Here is a 16,867-nt window from a genome sequence, read left to right as displayed (position 1 = left end):
CTCCTCTCCATACTAGTCTTAGTCTTTTTTGTCTTTTCACACAAGGCAGTGGTTCCATCCTTTGAGAATTTCATTTGCATGTCTAGCACCTCTACACCCATGTAGAGGTGCATGGGACCAGATCTGCCTGTGTGCAGGGAGCAAACTGTGGGTTTATCATAGAATCACAGAATGGCTTGAGTTGGGAGGAACCCTGAAGATCGTCTAGTTCCAATGCCCTGCAATGGGAAGGGACACCTCCCACTAGACCAGGTTGCTCAAAGCCTCATCCAGCCTGGTCTTAAAGACTTACAGGGATAAGGTGTCCACAACTTCTCTGGGCAACCCTTTCCAATGTTTCACCACCCTGACAGTAAAGAACTTCTTCCTAATGTCCATTCTAAATCTACCCTGCTCCCCTTTGACACAATCCCCCACAACATTCTATCTGCCAAGTTGGAGAGAAATGGATTTGCTGAGTGGACTGTTCAGTGGATAAGGAATTGGCTGGGTGGTCACATCCAAAGGGTCAGTGGCTTGAAGTCCAGATGGAGAGCAGTGACAAGTGATATGATATAGATGGTGGGATTGAGTGCACATCAGCAAGTTTGCATCATCAAGCTGAGTGGTGCTGTTGATACACCAGAGGGACCTGGACAAGCTGGAGAGGTGGGCCCAGGTGAATCTCATGAGGTTCAACAAGAGCAAGTGCAGGTTCCTGCACCTGGGCCAGAACAATCCTCACTATCAATACAAACCAGGGGAGGAGGTGTTAGAAAGCAGCCCTGTGGAGAAGGATTTGGGGGTAGTCATGGATGAGAAACTGAACATGAGCAGACAGTGTGAGCTTGCAGCCCAGAAGGCAAATGGCTACAGCCAGCAGATTGAGAGAGGTGATTCTGCCACTTTGCTCTGCTCTGGTCAGACCTCACCTGGAGTACTGCATCCAGCTCTGGAGCCCTCAACACAAGAGAGACATGGACCCGATGGAGCAGGTCCAGAGGAGGGCCACAAAAACTGTCAGGAGGCTGGAACACCTCTGCTTCGAGGAGAGGCTGAGGCAGCTGGGGTTGTTCAGCCTGGAGAAGACTTGAAGGAGACCTAACAGCAGCCTGCCAGTACCTGAAGGGGGCCTGCAAGAAGGTTACAAAGGGACTGTTTACAAAGGTCTGTAGTGATAGGACAAGGGGCAATCATTTGAAATTAGAGTAGCCTTAGGTTGGGTGTTAGGAACAAGTTCTTTATCATGAAGATAACGGCACACATAGTTGCCCAGGGAGGTGGTCGAGGCCCCGTCCTTGGGGATATTCAAGTTCAGGCTCAATGGGGATCTGGGGATCTAGTTTTTACTTATAACCTCTTAGGTGTGCAAATTACAGAAGGTTATTGTCAGCGCGAAGACCAAAAAGTCAGTCAGAAAGGGGATTTGCATAGGGTGCAAAATCTAGTATGAAGTCATGATCAGCTCTGTATGAATCATTCTTTCAAAAGGCAGGTACTTAGTGATCTAACCACATGCCTCAGGGAAATTTGCATGCCAGTGCTATACTCCTCAGGATTTAATAATGCATACACATCCTTAACATACTACTTAGCAAACGTGGGGAATATCATTTATCAGTCTGGCAGAATTTCCCCTACCTTCATTTTTTTCCTGTTACCTTGCCCTACAATTCAAAATGAATAATCACCTCAATACTACTTAATAAAAATATACTTAAAAGAAAAAAAAATAGAACTTTTAGTGGTTTTAGGGGAGCTCAGTGTATCACACAGCGTTTGGGAGATATGCTGAATCACCAAGAGTAACAGGGAAAAGTGGGGACAAAAAGTTAAGGGTGTGGAAATGTGTAAGGAGGGGAAAAAGACAATTTCAGCATGGCAAAAATGAAAAGCATTTCAAAGAACCTGCCAATGACTGTGCTTACTGGCAGGATTTGAAAATACTAGCAACTACTACAGCCATGTTCACCCTGCATATTTCTTTATTATGTAAACTTGGAATCATCTTAAAGAGCTATCTTGTTCAATTGTACAAATGACTCCAAAATCTGCAATATCACAGGAGTGTTTGCTTATTTGTTTAACTTTAAAACAAAAGCTCTGGAAGAGGGGAAGTCAAGGCTTGAGAGCAGCCCTGAAGGAAAGGACTTGGGACTTGGAGGTGCTGGTGGATGAGAAGCTCAACATGAGCCTTCAGTGTGCACTTGCAGCCCAGAAAGCAAATCACATCCTGGGCTGCATCAAGAGAAGGCCAGTAGGTTGAGGGAGGTGATTCTCCCCCTATACTCCACTCTGGTGAGACCCCACCTTGAGTATTGCATCCAGTTCTGGAGCCCCTGTTACATGAGAGGTCTGAATGTGCTGGAAGGTGTCCAGAGAAGGGCCACGAGGACGATTAGATGGCCGGAGCTCCTCTCTTATGGAGACTGAGGGAGTTAGGGCTGTTCAGTCTGGAGAGGAGAAGGCTCTGAGGAGACCTTATTGTGGCCTTCCAGTATCTGAAGGGGGCCTACAGGAAAGCTGGGGAGGGACTTTTCAGGGTGTCAAGTAGTGATAGGACTAGGGGGGATGGGACAAAAAGAGATTCAGATTGGAGGTTAGGAAGAAGTTCTTCACTATGAGGGTGGTGAGACACTGGAACAGGTTTCCCAGGGAGGTGGTGGAGGCCTCATGCCTGGAGGTTTTTAAGGCCAGGCTGGATGTGGCTCTGGGCAACCTGATTAGTGTGAGGTGTCCCTGCCCATGGCAGGGGGGTTGGAACTGGATGATCCTTGAGGTCCCTTCCAACCCTTACAATTCTATGATTGTATAATTAAGTTAACTTGTATAATCAAGTTAACTATGATTGTATAATCAAGTTAATCAAGCTGTAGTCTCCAATATATTAAGTAAGGGTATGTAAATAATATGAAAGTATTATTTATAAAATCCTGTAAAGGATCTCAGAATTATAACATCTTTCTACCAGTAATTATTTGTTTATAGACAAACTCTCTAGACCCTAAAGCTGCAGTGTGACTCCCAGTGACTTAAGCATTTTGTTTATGCATCTGATAATCTCTTGGTTTCATTTAATTCTTAAACCCAAAGTATTTTATCTTCCCTTAGCACAAAAAAAAGTAAGCCCCATCCCTGGAAGTTTTTAAGGCCAGGCTGGATGTGGCTCTGGGCAGCCTGATTTAGTGGAAAGTGTCCCTGCCCATGGCAGGTCCCTTCCAAATCTGACAGTTCTGTGATTCTGAAACTATCTCAGGTCCAGTTTATCTAAGTTTCAAACATAAACCCAAGAAAGCTGAAGTAATCTGAACTCAGTGACACTTTTCGTGTTAGGAAAACATACTTCCTCCACCCCTTTGCTGTTGAAAAAAAAATAGTCCATCTTGTGCATGAAGCAAAAGTGAAAACTGATCTCCAGTGACATAAAATGTCATTAAAACTATATTAAAAATAATTAGAAAGCCTCGACGCAATGGCTTTCTGCAACCTGTTTTTAAAAGATGCCTGTTTCCAGGAAATAAAAATAAGCTCTAGTAAAACCACCTCAGGTACAACATGTGGGTGACATGTAAACCTAATCTTATTTCCAGAAGCAAGTGGGAAGCCTTAACAGATACATGCAGATAGAAGAAAGCACCATTTCACCCTTCTGTTTGTATTCTTTGACCTTTAAATGCTTTTGGAAGCTTGGCTCCTGATCATTGAAATAAAAACACACCACAACCCACCTTATTTTCCTGAAAATCCTATCAGGTCAAGATTCAGCAGGTAACTATGTTAAACTTTACTTGCTCTGTTTGTTGTTACCAAGCCAGGATTAATATTGCATTAAACTGTCACAGCTGCATTCAAAGACAATGATGCAAAATCCTTAGCACCTGGAGTTAGGAATTGTTTTTTCTAGTTAGGTTATTTCTTTCAAGTTATCTCACTTCATGAAGCACATGAAGATAGGCAGTGTCCTAATATGCAGAACATCACATTACAGAATAATCACAGAATGTTAGGGGCTGGTAAGGACCTCCTAGGATAACCAGTCCAACCCCCCTGCCAGAGCAGGATTACCTAGGAACATACAGGATCACACAGGAACATACCCAGGCAAGTTTTGAATACCTCCAGTGAGGAAGACTCCACAACCTCTCTGGGCAGCCTGTTACAGTGTCCTGTCATCCTCACAGTGAAAAAAAATTTCCTTATGTTTCCATGGAAGTTCCTATGCCTCAGCTTCCACCCATTGCCCCTTGTCCTGTCATTGGGCATCACTGAGCAGAGCCTGGCTCCATCCTCTTGGCACTCACCCTTTACATCTTTATAAACATGCATGAGGGCACCCCTCAGTCTCCTCCTCTCCAAACTAAATATGTCAGCTTAGAAGATCCGTTACAAGAAGGTAAATCCTGAAAACATCCTACTCTGGTGGAAGCACCTCTTAGTTTCCTCCTATCCAAGCTAAAGAGCCCCAGCTCCCTCAGTCTCTCCTTGTAAGGAACAAGTTCCACTCCCTTAATCATGTTTTGGTTCTGTGCTGGACTCTTTCAAGCAGTTCCCTGAAGTTCTTCTTGAACTGAGGAGCCCAGAACTGGACAAAATATTCCAGATGCAGCCTCACCAGGGCAGAATAAAAGGGTAGGAGAACCTCTCTTGACCTACGGACCACAGCCCTTCTAATCCACCCCAGAATGGCATTGGCCTTCTTGGCCACAAGAGCACATTGCTGGCTCATGGTCAACCTTCCATCCACTGGGATGCTCTCCAGCAGGTCAGTCCCCAACCTATCCTGGTCCATGGGGTTGTTCTTTCTCAGGTGCAAGACTCTACACTTGCCCTTGTTGAATTTCATTCAATTTCTCCCAGTCCAACTCTCCAGCCTGTCTTGCTGAATCACAGCACAACTATGCCATTCAGAGATTAAGAGGAAAATCACTATGAGAAAGCAAATATGCATCATAGATCCTTGCAGTTCCTCCTTTTTCTTCAGAGCTTCGGTCATTGCAGCAGACACATATATGTAGGTAAAGGTAACATTGCTGGAAAACATTATCTAACCTCTTAGCTGAGGGAAAGTGACACACAACCATCTAACAAACTCCTTTGTGTGGGGTTCTCTACTGTGTACTGCTTTTGCTCTTTGGTTATGATTCTTATTGGGACAGCTCTGATTTTGTCTACAACTACCTGAAGAGAGGTTGGAGTGAGGAGGGGGCAGCCTCTTCTCCTTGTTGTCAAGTGACAGGACTAGAGGAAATGGTTTCAAACTGCACCAGGGGAGGTTTAGGCTGGATGCCAAGAAATACTTCTTCACAGAGAGGGTTCTCAAACATTGGAATGGTCTGCCCAGGGCAGTGGTGGAGTCACCATCCCTGGAGGTGTTTAAGCAGCCTGTGGGCCTGGTGCTTAGGGACATAGTTTAGTGTTGGGTGAAAGGTTGGGCTGGATGATCTTTGAGGTCTCCTCCACACAGTATGTTTTCTGTGATTCTGTAGTGATGAAGGAGGCCTGAAAGTTTAGTATATGTGCTTCTTTCTAAAGATCATCTTCTACCCACGTGAGAACTCACTTGGCTGTCAGATGTTCGCAGGAGGAACAAGAGAAGTGCACGGTACTTGCGTTACCGATTATGGATGGTGATGATGTGGCTCCCTCTACTGCAGTATCCTAGGTGGTGTTGCAGGTCCCCATCAGGATTCTCTGGCTTGGCTATGAGAGAAAAGGAACAGCCTTTTTAAATAAAAACCAACCAAACCAACCAAACAAAAACCCCAAACTAACAACAGCACAACCCCCACAAAACAAACAAAAAGCTGATAGAAAAACAAACTATCAAAACAGATCAGGTACAGCTGAAGCCTTGTAGCTCCTTTTAAGGCAAGGAGTTATCCTAAGGAGGGGAGTTGTTCCTCCAGAAGGGCTCCAAATACACTCTTATGTCTCTTTAAGATTCCTTTTCTTCCTGCTTCTGTTGATTACTCTTCTTTTTCCAGTATTTTTTCCTCTCTCTTTTGCTCTATTCCTTGTTACATCTTTTTGTTTGGTTGGTTTTGGTTTGTTTAGTTTTGGGGTTTTTCTCTCTCCTCATTATTTTGGGCTTGTTTTCCCTTTTTTTATCTTGTCTCACCACTTCTTTATAAGGCAAAATGCTTGAAAAGGAGTTGTTTTTCTTACAACAGCACTGACCGTTGTCACAAAATACTTAAAGCAGAGGAAAATGCACTGGCAGTCAAAAAAAAAAAAAAAAGAACCTGGTTCAGGGTCCTGATGCTGCAGTTATTATAGTTCACCAAGACCTTCCACACAACCATGAAAGGAATTATTGCTGGGGGACCATGAGGCTGATCTGTTCTTCTACATGTGCCCTGTTTCAGTGTGGTATGACCAGAGTGGGATCTATCACCCCTGTGCTACACAAAGATGGTCTGCTCTTCATTAATAGAGTAGCAATAAATTCACAGGATCATAGGATGTTAGGGGTTGGAAGGGACCTCTGAAGATCATCAAGTCCAACCCCTCTGCCAGAGCAGGACCATAGAATCTAGCACAGGTCACACAGAAATGCATCCAGATGGTCTTGAAAGTCTCCAGAGAAGGAGACTCCACAACCCCTCTGGGCAGCCTGTTCCAGTGCTCTGTGACCCTCACAGTGAAGAAGTTCCTCCTCATGTTTAGGTGGAACCTCCTGTGCTGTAGTTTATATCCATTGCCCCTTGTCCTATCACAGGGTGCAATGGAGAAGAGCCTTTCCCCTCCCTCTTGACACCCAGCCCTCAGATGTTTACAAACATTTATTACATCTCCCCTCAGCCTTCTCTTTTCCAGACTAAACAGCCCCAGGGCTCTCAGCTTTTCCTCATAAGGCAGTGCTCCAGTCCCTCAATTATCCTTGTAGCCCTCTGTTGGACTCTCTTGAGTAGATCCCTGTTCCTCTTGAACTGGGGAGCCCAAAACTGGATGCAATATTCCAGGTATGGCCTCACCAGGGCAGAGTAGAGGGGAGGAGAACCTCCCTCGGTCTGCTGGACACACTCCTCTTAATGCACCCCTGAGGACTGCATTTAGAACTGACTCGGAAAAGGATTGAATGGCAATTTGCGCTTACTCTAAGTACACTTACTAGAAATTGAGATGTAAAATTATATCTACTTTTCAGACACCTGGAATGATTGTGGCAGCTGTGCAGGAAGCCACTACCTGGTCTTTCAGCAGAGGAGTAATGCTGTGTGTTATTCCTTTGTGTATTTGCAGTAGCAGTGAGCGCCTGTGATTTGACCTCATGTCCGACTTTGCAGTGGGATCAACTGGCACTGAAGTTTTCGCAGTCACCTCCACCTGAAGCAGATGCCAAAGGTAACAAGTTAGATAATGAGTAAGGATTTTGAGTTAGTTACTGGTTGGACTTGATGATCTTGAAGGTCCTTTCCATATTGATTCTATGATTCTGTGATTCTGTAATGATCAGCACCTAGCTCCTGTGCCATTTTCAACCATTCCAGCTAGGTCCGTTACAAGGCATCCCTGCCTACTACCAGATACTTTCTTCTCAGTGGGCACTTCATGAAAGTGGGCCACCCTTCATGCACTGCTGGGAAGATCATAGAAGCATGGAATCATATAATGGTAGGGGCTGGAAAGGACATCTGGAGATCATTAAGTCCAACCTCCCTCCCAAAGCAGGATCACCTAGAGCAGGTCACACAGGAACATGTCCAAGCAGGTTTTGAAAATCTTTGGAGAAGGAGACTCCACAACCTCCCTGGGCAGCCTGCTCCAGTGCTCCAGCACCCTCACCAGAAAGTTTTTTCTCATATTAAACTGGACCCTCCCGTGTTCCAGTTTGTGTCCATTGTCCTTCATCCTGAATCACAGAATCATAGAGTCATAGAATGCGCTGGGTTGGAAGGGCTCAGCTAGAGGTCATCTAGACCAACCCCCCTGCAGAAAGCTGGGACATCCTCAACTAGAACAGTTCAGGAAAGACAACCTTCTGAATTTAACACCATGTGTCTATGTGCATGTGCATACCCAAACCCATGGGCACATGCACTAGATGCACTCTCAAGAGGGTGCAGAATTTCCCAGTTGTGTCCCATCAGCTGCACAGTGGCAAGTCCCGGAGTTTATTCCTTTGAAATTCTTAACATGATACCTTTTGTGAAACCCCAGTTTCCAAATCCCCAGGATGACAGGAGAATGTTTTTTATTTGAAAGGAAGTCAGGGTCTCAGCTTTCATCGTTTCAGAGAATTATTTGAAAATTAGATCACTTGCAGCTTGAAAAACCACCAGCAAATTTAAAAGTTCATTATGTTTTAAGAACTTGGGGGGGTGGGGGTTGATGCCTGAAGCTGGCAATACAGCATAAGTCCTATCTTGCTGTCAGCTCACAGATTTTACTTAAATTAGATACTAAAGGAGTTCAGCAGTCCTCATCAAAAAAAAACCCAAAACTCTGGGGCCATCTGTTTCAAAGAGTTTCTTCTAAAATTATGAATCCCTGTTACAAGTGCTGCCCAGCTGCAATTAGCTGAGGGAAGAGAAAAAGGCAGTGAACAGAAAGTTTACCTAGAAAATTAACAAATTAGACCAGTGAACTAGTAATTTTTTTTCCAATAGGAAAGTGTTTCAAATTAATTAGCTGCATTTTGCATCCACAGAGAAATAAATCACAGAATCACAGAACATTAAGGGTTGGAAGGGACCTTGAAAGATCATCCAGTCTGACCCCCCCTGCCAGTGCAGGAACACCTAGAGTAGGTCACAGAGGAATGCATCCAGGCAGGTTTTGAATGTCTCCAGAGAAGGAGACTCCACAACCTCTCTGGGCAGCCTGTTGCTGTGTTTTGTCACCCTCAGAGTGAAAAAGTGTTTTAAAAGTGCAGCAATTGGATGAGCCAGTTCAATCATGAGGCAGGGGTTTCTTTAAGCGATCCTGTGTTAAGAATTATGGAAGAATGTGGGAGGAGAGAGCGGATGCTCTGAGACAAGCGAAAAATATTTAGCTGCACTTCTGTTAGTCCAAAAAGTGTGCTGTATTATTACTATGAGCACAGGATATTCAGGATGCACATAACAGACAAGTCAAGCAATGATGTGGGAGTCTTCCTGATGAAATTACCTTCCTGAAACTATGAAGAAAAGAGAGTGTGTCAAACAGAAGACCATGAAATGTGAAAGAAGAAAACAGCAACAAAAAGGTAGGGTGTAAAATGCGACACCGTCTCCTGGTAACCCTGTGGAAAAGTCAAATTTAGTAATAGAGATTATACCTTAAATTATGCCTGATTGAACATCACTCCTAGAAGCTTTGACTTCAGAAGTTCAGGCAGCACTGAGGGCAGACTTGCTGTGCAACTAGTCAAACCTCTCAACTGCTGGGTGTCAAATCTGTGAAAATGCCAGTGCCTAGAGAACGAGCAACAGAAAGATTTTCTGTCTGGAACAGGCACATTTCTGATGGAAATTGCAAACTACAAGTGATAGAATCACATAAGTAAGATGCTTATCATTCGTGGCTAGAGCAGTTCTGTTCAGAGATGGATTATGGAATTGTCAGGGTTGGAAGGGACCTCAAGGATCATCTAGTTCCAACCCCACTGCCATGGGCAGGGACACCTCACACTAGATCAGGTTGCTCAGAGCCCCATCCAGCCTGGCCTTAAAAACTTTCAGGGATGAGGCTTCCACCACCTCCCTGGGCAACCTGTTCCAGTGTCTCACCACCCTCATGGTGAAGAAGCTCTTCCTAACCTCCAATCTGAATCTACCCACTTCTAGTTTTGGTCCATTCCCCCTAGTCCTATCACTACCTGACACCCTAAAAAGTTCCTCCCCAGCTGTCTTGAGGCACCCTTCAGATACTGGAAGGCCACAATAAGGTCTCCTCTGCAGAGTCCCAACGCTCTCAGTCTGTCCCCATAGGAGAGGAGCTCCAGCCCTCTGATCATCCTCGTATCCCTTCTCTGGACACATTCCAGCACCTCCAGATTCTTCCTGTAACAGGGACTCCAGAAGTGGACACAGTATTCCAGGTGGGGTCTCACCAGAGTGGAGCAGAGAGGGAGAATCACCTCCCTTGACCTGCTGGCCACACTTCTACACTTCTAATTACCCTGCTACAACTTGGCAAAGCCCTCTAGATCATGCCCTTTTTCAGTGTCTCTTTAAAATCACAACCATTTAATTCACGTGTTTTTGATGCTGGTGTTACACATAAAATACATATATGTTGCATCAGTAGTTTTTTAAGACCCATCAACGTTCTGACCTAAGGCCTAGTTTGACTTGGTTCTGCAGAGTGATGTAGAAAGACCATAGGAGATTGTAGGAAGCCCTTGGATAATTAAGAGTACCACCACTGTCATCCAGTATTGCAGGAGAGGGACCAGATATAGCCAGCCTGCATGTGCTCTAGATCACACAAACTGAGTGACTGAACATCAGACTCACAATGAGCATGTGAGGGCTGGCTGCACATCCTTTCCATAACTCCACGAAGCAGACAGCCTGCTCTATGCTATCCAAAAGCATTATGCACATCTCCTCCAAAGTATCCAGAGGAAAACAGAGAACAAAACGCTGCAGCGACCCTAAAAACAAAGCTTCAGGTAATGTTCTTGCTCAGAGTTGCATCGAGTCCCATTGCGATTGGCAGTGCAGGACTGCCTGGTTCCATGGCAATATGATTGTCACCAGATCATCACTGAATTGTTGGTTTAGCAGGCAATGAAAGGAAAGGCTGGAGAAGGACATCTCTATATAGTAGCCTATTTTAGATATTGATAAATCATAGGGTGTTTGTAAATTAAAATGGAGACTTGCTTGTGAAAGAAAAAAAAGCTTTAGAGACTGTCAATGGAAAGGATTAGTGCATTTGGCATGATCTCTGATTTGTGAAGATATATCTTTGTCCTTACCTGAAATGCATTTAGTTTTCAACCCAATGCCTCTCCAAGGTGTGGATGCCAGCTATACAAATGCATCTATTAATTCTGTCTTGTAGGCAGATCGTCTCTATATCACTTCTTGCCTCACTTGTTCCCCAGGCTCCTCGATTGCCACATTGCTCCAGTGAGACCTTATTGCAGCTTTTCAGTTTATAGGGTCTTGTAAGATGGGGACAAACTTTTTACTAGAGCCTCTAGTGACAGGACAAGAAGCAGAAGTTTTAAATTGGAAGAGGATGCACTTAGATTGGATGTAGGGAAGAAATTTTTACTATGGTGGTAGAACAGATTGCTCTGGGCAGTTGTAGATGCTCCATTATTGGATGTGTGCAAGGTTAGACAGGACTTTGAGCAATGTGGTCTAGTGGAAGATGTGTCTGCACATGACAAAGGGGTTAGACTAGATGGTCTTTAAAGGTTCTTCCCAATACAAACCATTTTGTGATTCTAGGATTCTGCAGTTCAGATGCTGTGTGTCTGCATCATGGCCCCTATTACAAGAAAGATGGATGTGCTGGAATGCATCCAAAGAATGGCCATGAGGATGATCACAGTGCTGGAGCACCTCTCCTAGAGGTCAGGCTGAGAGAGTTGGAGCTACTCAGTCTGGAGAAGAGAAGGCTCCAAGGAGACCTTATTGTGGCCTTCCAGTATCTGAAGGGGGCCTACAAGAAAGGGGGAATGGAGCAAAACTAGAAGTGGGTAGATTCAGATTGGATGTTAGGAAGAGCTTCTTCACCATGAGGGTGGTGAGACACTGGAACAGGTTGCCCAGGGAGGTGGTGGAAGCCTCATCCCTGAAGGTTTTTAAGGCCAGGCTGGATGGGGCTGTGAGCAACCTGATCTAGTGTGAGGTGTCCCTGCCCATGGCAGTGGGGTTGGAACTGGATGATCCTTGAGGTCCCTTCCAACTCTGACAATTCTGTGATTCTATGCTATAAGGCACAGTATAGCCAAAGTTGTTTCAGTTTCAAAAACTTTGAGCTATCATCTTGAAAAAAGCCAAGTTCTTGCCATTTCCAATGTTCCTAAAATGGAAATTGTCCAGAATCACTTATGGAGCTAAAAAGCACAGTTGAAGGCTGTGTGGGAGTATTTGCATGTGCATTGGCAGGGACAGAGGGAGGAAAAGAATTAAGATAAATACAGCACTTTTCAGTGTTCAGCTGAGCTTTGTGTGAAGTCTGCACTAACAGCACCTTCACAGTTCCCTGAGGTTTTCTCTTCAAAAGAAAATATATTTTAAAAAGGGGGAAGAACAGAGTTGTTTATAATGTTTTCAGTGATGTCACCTTCTATGGCCTATTAAACAACTTCACAGAATTTTTTGTTTTAATGATTCTACATCCTACCCTGCTGAGACTAGTAGGGAAACAAGTAGAATTCTATTCTCTCCAGCACCTTAATGTCTGCCTTACACTGGGTGCCCAAAACTGAACCCAGTACTCCACATGTGGCCTCACCAGCACTGAGCATAGGGGAACAATCACCTCTCTAGTCCTTGCTGGCCATACTATTCCTGATGCAGGCCAGGATGCTGGTGGACTTCTTGGCCACTTGGGGTGGCTTGTGTTCAGCCAGCTGTCAATTAACACCCTGTCCTTGTTTAGAGCAGGACAGATTGCTTTATTGCTCCAAAAGGGACAAAGAATAACGCTCACACAAATGGATTGGATAGTCATGAAAAGTTTAAATGGAAAAGCAATTCCTATACTACAAAAACTACAAGTCATAGTGGTGAGCATAGCAAAGCATAGAAAGTTCAAAGAAATCCCCAGTCTAATCTTAGCACACAAGTTCCTTTGCACAGGACCAAAAATCTAACACTCCCCTTCTCCCCACCTGGGGTTCACCAAAAACCCCAAGGCTCGCTCTTCCTCCCCCACCCCCAACCCCCCCAGTTGCTAGGCTGGCTTCAGGCTGGCCAGGCCTGAACTGCCCTCACTTTTTACCCTGGCATTAGGCCTAAACAGGCCAAGACTGTGCAGGAAAATGAGTTACTCATGCCAAAGAGACCTATGATAATCTGCCATCATTACCAGATAAGAGAGCATCTCTCTCCCACAGGAGCAGAGAGGGAAGAAAGAGAAAGACAATAACTTTGCTGCCAGATTTATAAGGGTACAGGATTTATGGGAAAAAATACACTATTTCTTGGACACTGGAGGTCTCAAACTCTGTGGCTTCTTTTTTGGAGGCACCCATCCTAAACGGCCAGACACCCCCAGGTCCTTTTCTGCTGAGCAGCAAACTATCCAGCCACTCAGCCCCAAGCCTGTAGCACTGCACAGATTTCTTGCTGTCTAAGCACAGGACTCAGCACTTGGCCTTGTTGAAGCCCATATGATTGGCCTGAGCCCATCTATTCAGCCTGTCCAGGGCCCTCTGGATTGCTTATTTCCTGCAACCAAATGACAAAAATGTGCCACCCAAGCACTTGTGCAGCTACCAGTGCTGGCAAATGGTTTTGATATGAACAGCAATACCCGCCCAGGGAGTTATTCTGCAGTGTTTTCCACTTCCAAGCACTTCTCGGTCCTTGTGCTTTGGAATCCCCCGGACTACTGTCAGGAAACAAAATGCAGTTGCTTTTCTAATTCAGTTTCAGGTGTGTGTAGCTGGGGATTTCTTATGAAAGCAACAGATGATGAGTTAAATGGAAAAAAACACCCTTTGAAATTAAATTGAAATAATTCTTTTGGAAAGAACACGCTTTTCAAGTCCTTCAGTATCATTTGGCTTGGTGGGACCTCTTGTGGGTAAATCCCTGCCTTGCAGTTTCCACTTTTTCACTCGCAGTAGGAGCAAGCCTGGGACACTTGGCTACAATTGTACTGAACAGTAGGAGAGGTTCTATCTTGCAATATTCAAGGGTAATTGTAGTGAAGGAAAAAGCTGCGCCAGCAGATATATAGTTACAGCGTAGAATTCTTCTCCAAATTTATGCTAATAAAAATGAGTGAGCTGGATTGTATTCTAAGTTATCAAAAAATGCTTATAAGGACACAGCTTCACCTATGAAAAGAACCCCATGAGCAGAGGAAGAGATTGCATTATTTTTACTGTCATTTCTTAGCTCTGATGTGCATCTGCCCAGTAGCAAAGCAGGATGAGAAGCACTACCTTGCAGCCTGACAGCAAAGCCAGCAGCTGTCCAAGCTTCTCCTCTGGTCAGGTACCAGCTTCTCCCCTTTCCACCCCACCACTGCTCTTGCCCTTTGGGAAAGAAGGTCTCCAGTGTGGATGCCTCTCCTTCCCAGAGGATGTTTTTGTGGGAATACCACATCTCATCTCATCTCATCTCATCTCATCTCATCTCATCTCATCTCATCTCATCTCATCTCACCATTAATCTTAACCGCTGTGGCCTCACTGCAGATGAAGAAGCAGGGTTTGACAGGCTGTAGTTAATAAGGATAGACCTTGCTGGGGCTGCTGCACTTGGGGAATGCCTGCCTGGGAGAATTCACCTGCCAGGACGATGCCAGGTGGTGGGGGCCCAGAGATGTCCCAGGCCATCTGACAGCAGCAGGGAGAGGGGAAGCAGGGCAAACATGGATGTCCTTGCAGGGAGGGCTAGAGGAGTGCACCTAGGGTATGAGGTTCAGGTTGCCAGGCTGGGTGCAGGTGGCAGAGTACATTGAGGAACTGGGTGGTATTGCAGGACCACTGCAATGGTGGTCTAGAGCACGAGTTTTGTGAGGAGCAGCTGAGGGAACTTGGGGTTGTTTAGCGTGGAGAAAAAGAAGACGAGGGGAGATCTTCTCACTCTTTGTAACTCCCTAAAAGGAGGCTGGAGACAGCTGGGAGTCAGTCTCTTCTCCGTAGTAACAAGAGGAAATGGCCTCAAGTTGTGCAAGGGGAGGCTTAGGTTGGACACGAAGAAAAATTTATTCATTGAGAGTGGTTAAGGTTTGGAACAGTCTGCTGAGGGCAGTGGCTCTCTTCCAACACAAACCACTCCATAATGGTTGGACTTGAAGATCTTAAGGGTCCTTTCATTCATAGTGAATCTGTGTAATAACTCCACGAATGCCTCCACAGCAGGAGAAAAGGTATTTTAAATATAATACCTCTCTCAGGAAGAATGTCTCTCAGTGTCAGTTCATGACACTTTTAGTTTATGTAGGTATTGAACCAAAACGCCAACCTCTATTCCCTGCAATTATTCAGACTGGAGAATAAACACCATTTATTTCTATTAAACTGCTACCACTTGCTATAAAGGGGATTTAGGCCATTAGCTCATGACAAAACAATACCTGTTGGGGACAAAACACAAACTCTACAAGTATGTGCAGGCTGCAGGTAGAGGGAGGGGATTCTACCCCTCTGCTCTGCTGAGACCCCACCTGCAGTGCTGGGTCCAGCTCAGGAGTCCTCAGCACAGGAGACACATGGACATGTTGGGGTGGGGACAGAGGAGGCCACAGCAATGACGGGAGAGCTGCAAACCCTCTGCTGTTGAGGACAGGATGAGAGAGTTGGGTTTGTTGTTCATCGTGGAAAAGACTCTGGGGAGACCCTCTTGTGACCTTTCAGTGCTTAAAGAAATCAGAAAGCTGGGGACAGAATTTTTAGGAGGGCCTGTTGTGACAGGACAAGGAGCAATGGTTTCAAACTAAAAGAGGGAGATTCAGACTAGAGAGAAGGTTAAGAAATGTTTGACACTGAGGGTGGCAAGACCCTGACCCAGGTTGCCCAGAGATGGGAGATGCCCCATGCCCGGTCTGGTTGTCTGGGGCTCTGAGCAACCTGCTCCAGTTGCAGATGTCCCTGCCAGCTGCAGGGGGTTTAGCCTAGGTGGCCTATTAAGGTCGTTTCCTACCCAAACCAGCCCGGGATACCAGCCCCGGATTCCATCCCGACAGCGCTTCCCGCCAGCTGCGTCTGACGGCGCGTGCCGCGGGGGCGGAGCCGGGCCGGGGCCCGCCCGCCGTGGCGCGCGCTGGCGGTATTAGGGCGCGCTATCGAGTGGCGCGGGCTGCGCTTCCCGCCGTGGCCATGTCTCGTCAGAGTACTCTGCTCCGCTTCTTCCCCAAGGCCTCCCCGGCAACGCCTCGGGCGGCTGCGTCCGCACCGACTTCGCCGCGGGCCGGTGCGGTGACCAGGGGCCGCGCTTCGGCGGAGCAGAATGGCTGCGGTGCCGTCACCAGCCCCGCCGACACGGCGAGCAACGGCACAGAGCCACGGGGCAGAGCCGCTGCCCGGCGTAAGAAGGCGAGCGAGAAGGGCGAAGGGGACGGCGCGGTCGCTAAGGCCCCCAGGTAAATCGGTGGGAAGGGGAGGAGGAGGCGGCGGCCTCGAGAGTGCGGCCTGCTTCAGAAGAGGGCGGCAGCGCGCCGCGAGCTGTGTGCAGGGCAGGTGCGGCCGCCGCGTGTCGTGCAAACCCCTCCGTTACCGCAGCAAACGTCGCTTGGGCCCGCCGAGGCCTTCGTGCCGCGCAGGGCGGCTTTGCAGCCAGCCCCGTGCTTTCATGCCGTCAGGCTGGCGGGAGCCGTGCCTCGGGGGCGGTGCGCGGGTGTGTGTAACCCCGCGCTGAGGACAGGAGGGTGGGAGGCGCTGCAGGCCAGCGGCCTGCCCCCCTCGCCGGGCTTTAGTGGAAGGCGGGAGAGGGCTGGAGGCGGAATAACGCCGGCGTCTGCAGAGAGACGAGGTTACTTTCAGTTTTTCCTGCTTTCAATATAATTTTTTTCATTCCCGCCTGAATTTCTTTTTTGTTCTGTATCGTGATGGTAAGTGTCTCAAGTGCCAGCAGACTGACTCAACTCTGCCCTGGCGTTTTGTGTCCAGTTCTGAGCTCCCCAGTTCAAGAGACGCTGGAAACTAGTGGACAGAGTCCTGCAGAGGGCCACAGAGGTGATGAGGGTTCTCGAGCATCTCTCCTATGAGGGGAGGCGTAGAGACCTGGGGCTTTTCAGCTTAGCGAAGACTGAGGGGGAATTTTAT

Source organism: Indicator indicator, chromosome 2, assembly GCF_027791375.1.
Source record: "Indicator indicator isolate 239-I01 chromosome 2, UM_Iind_1.1, whole genome shotgun sequence".
Taxonomy (NCBI): domain Eukaryota; kingdom Metazoa; phylum Chordata; class Aves; order Piciformes; family Indicatoridae; genus Indicator; species Indicator indicator.
This window is presented reverse-complemented; position numbering follows the sequence as displayed.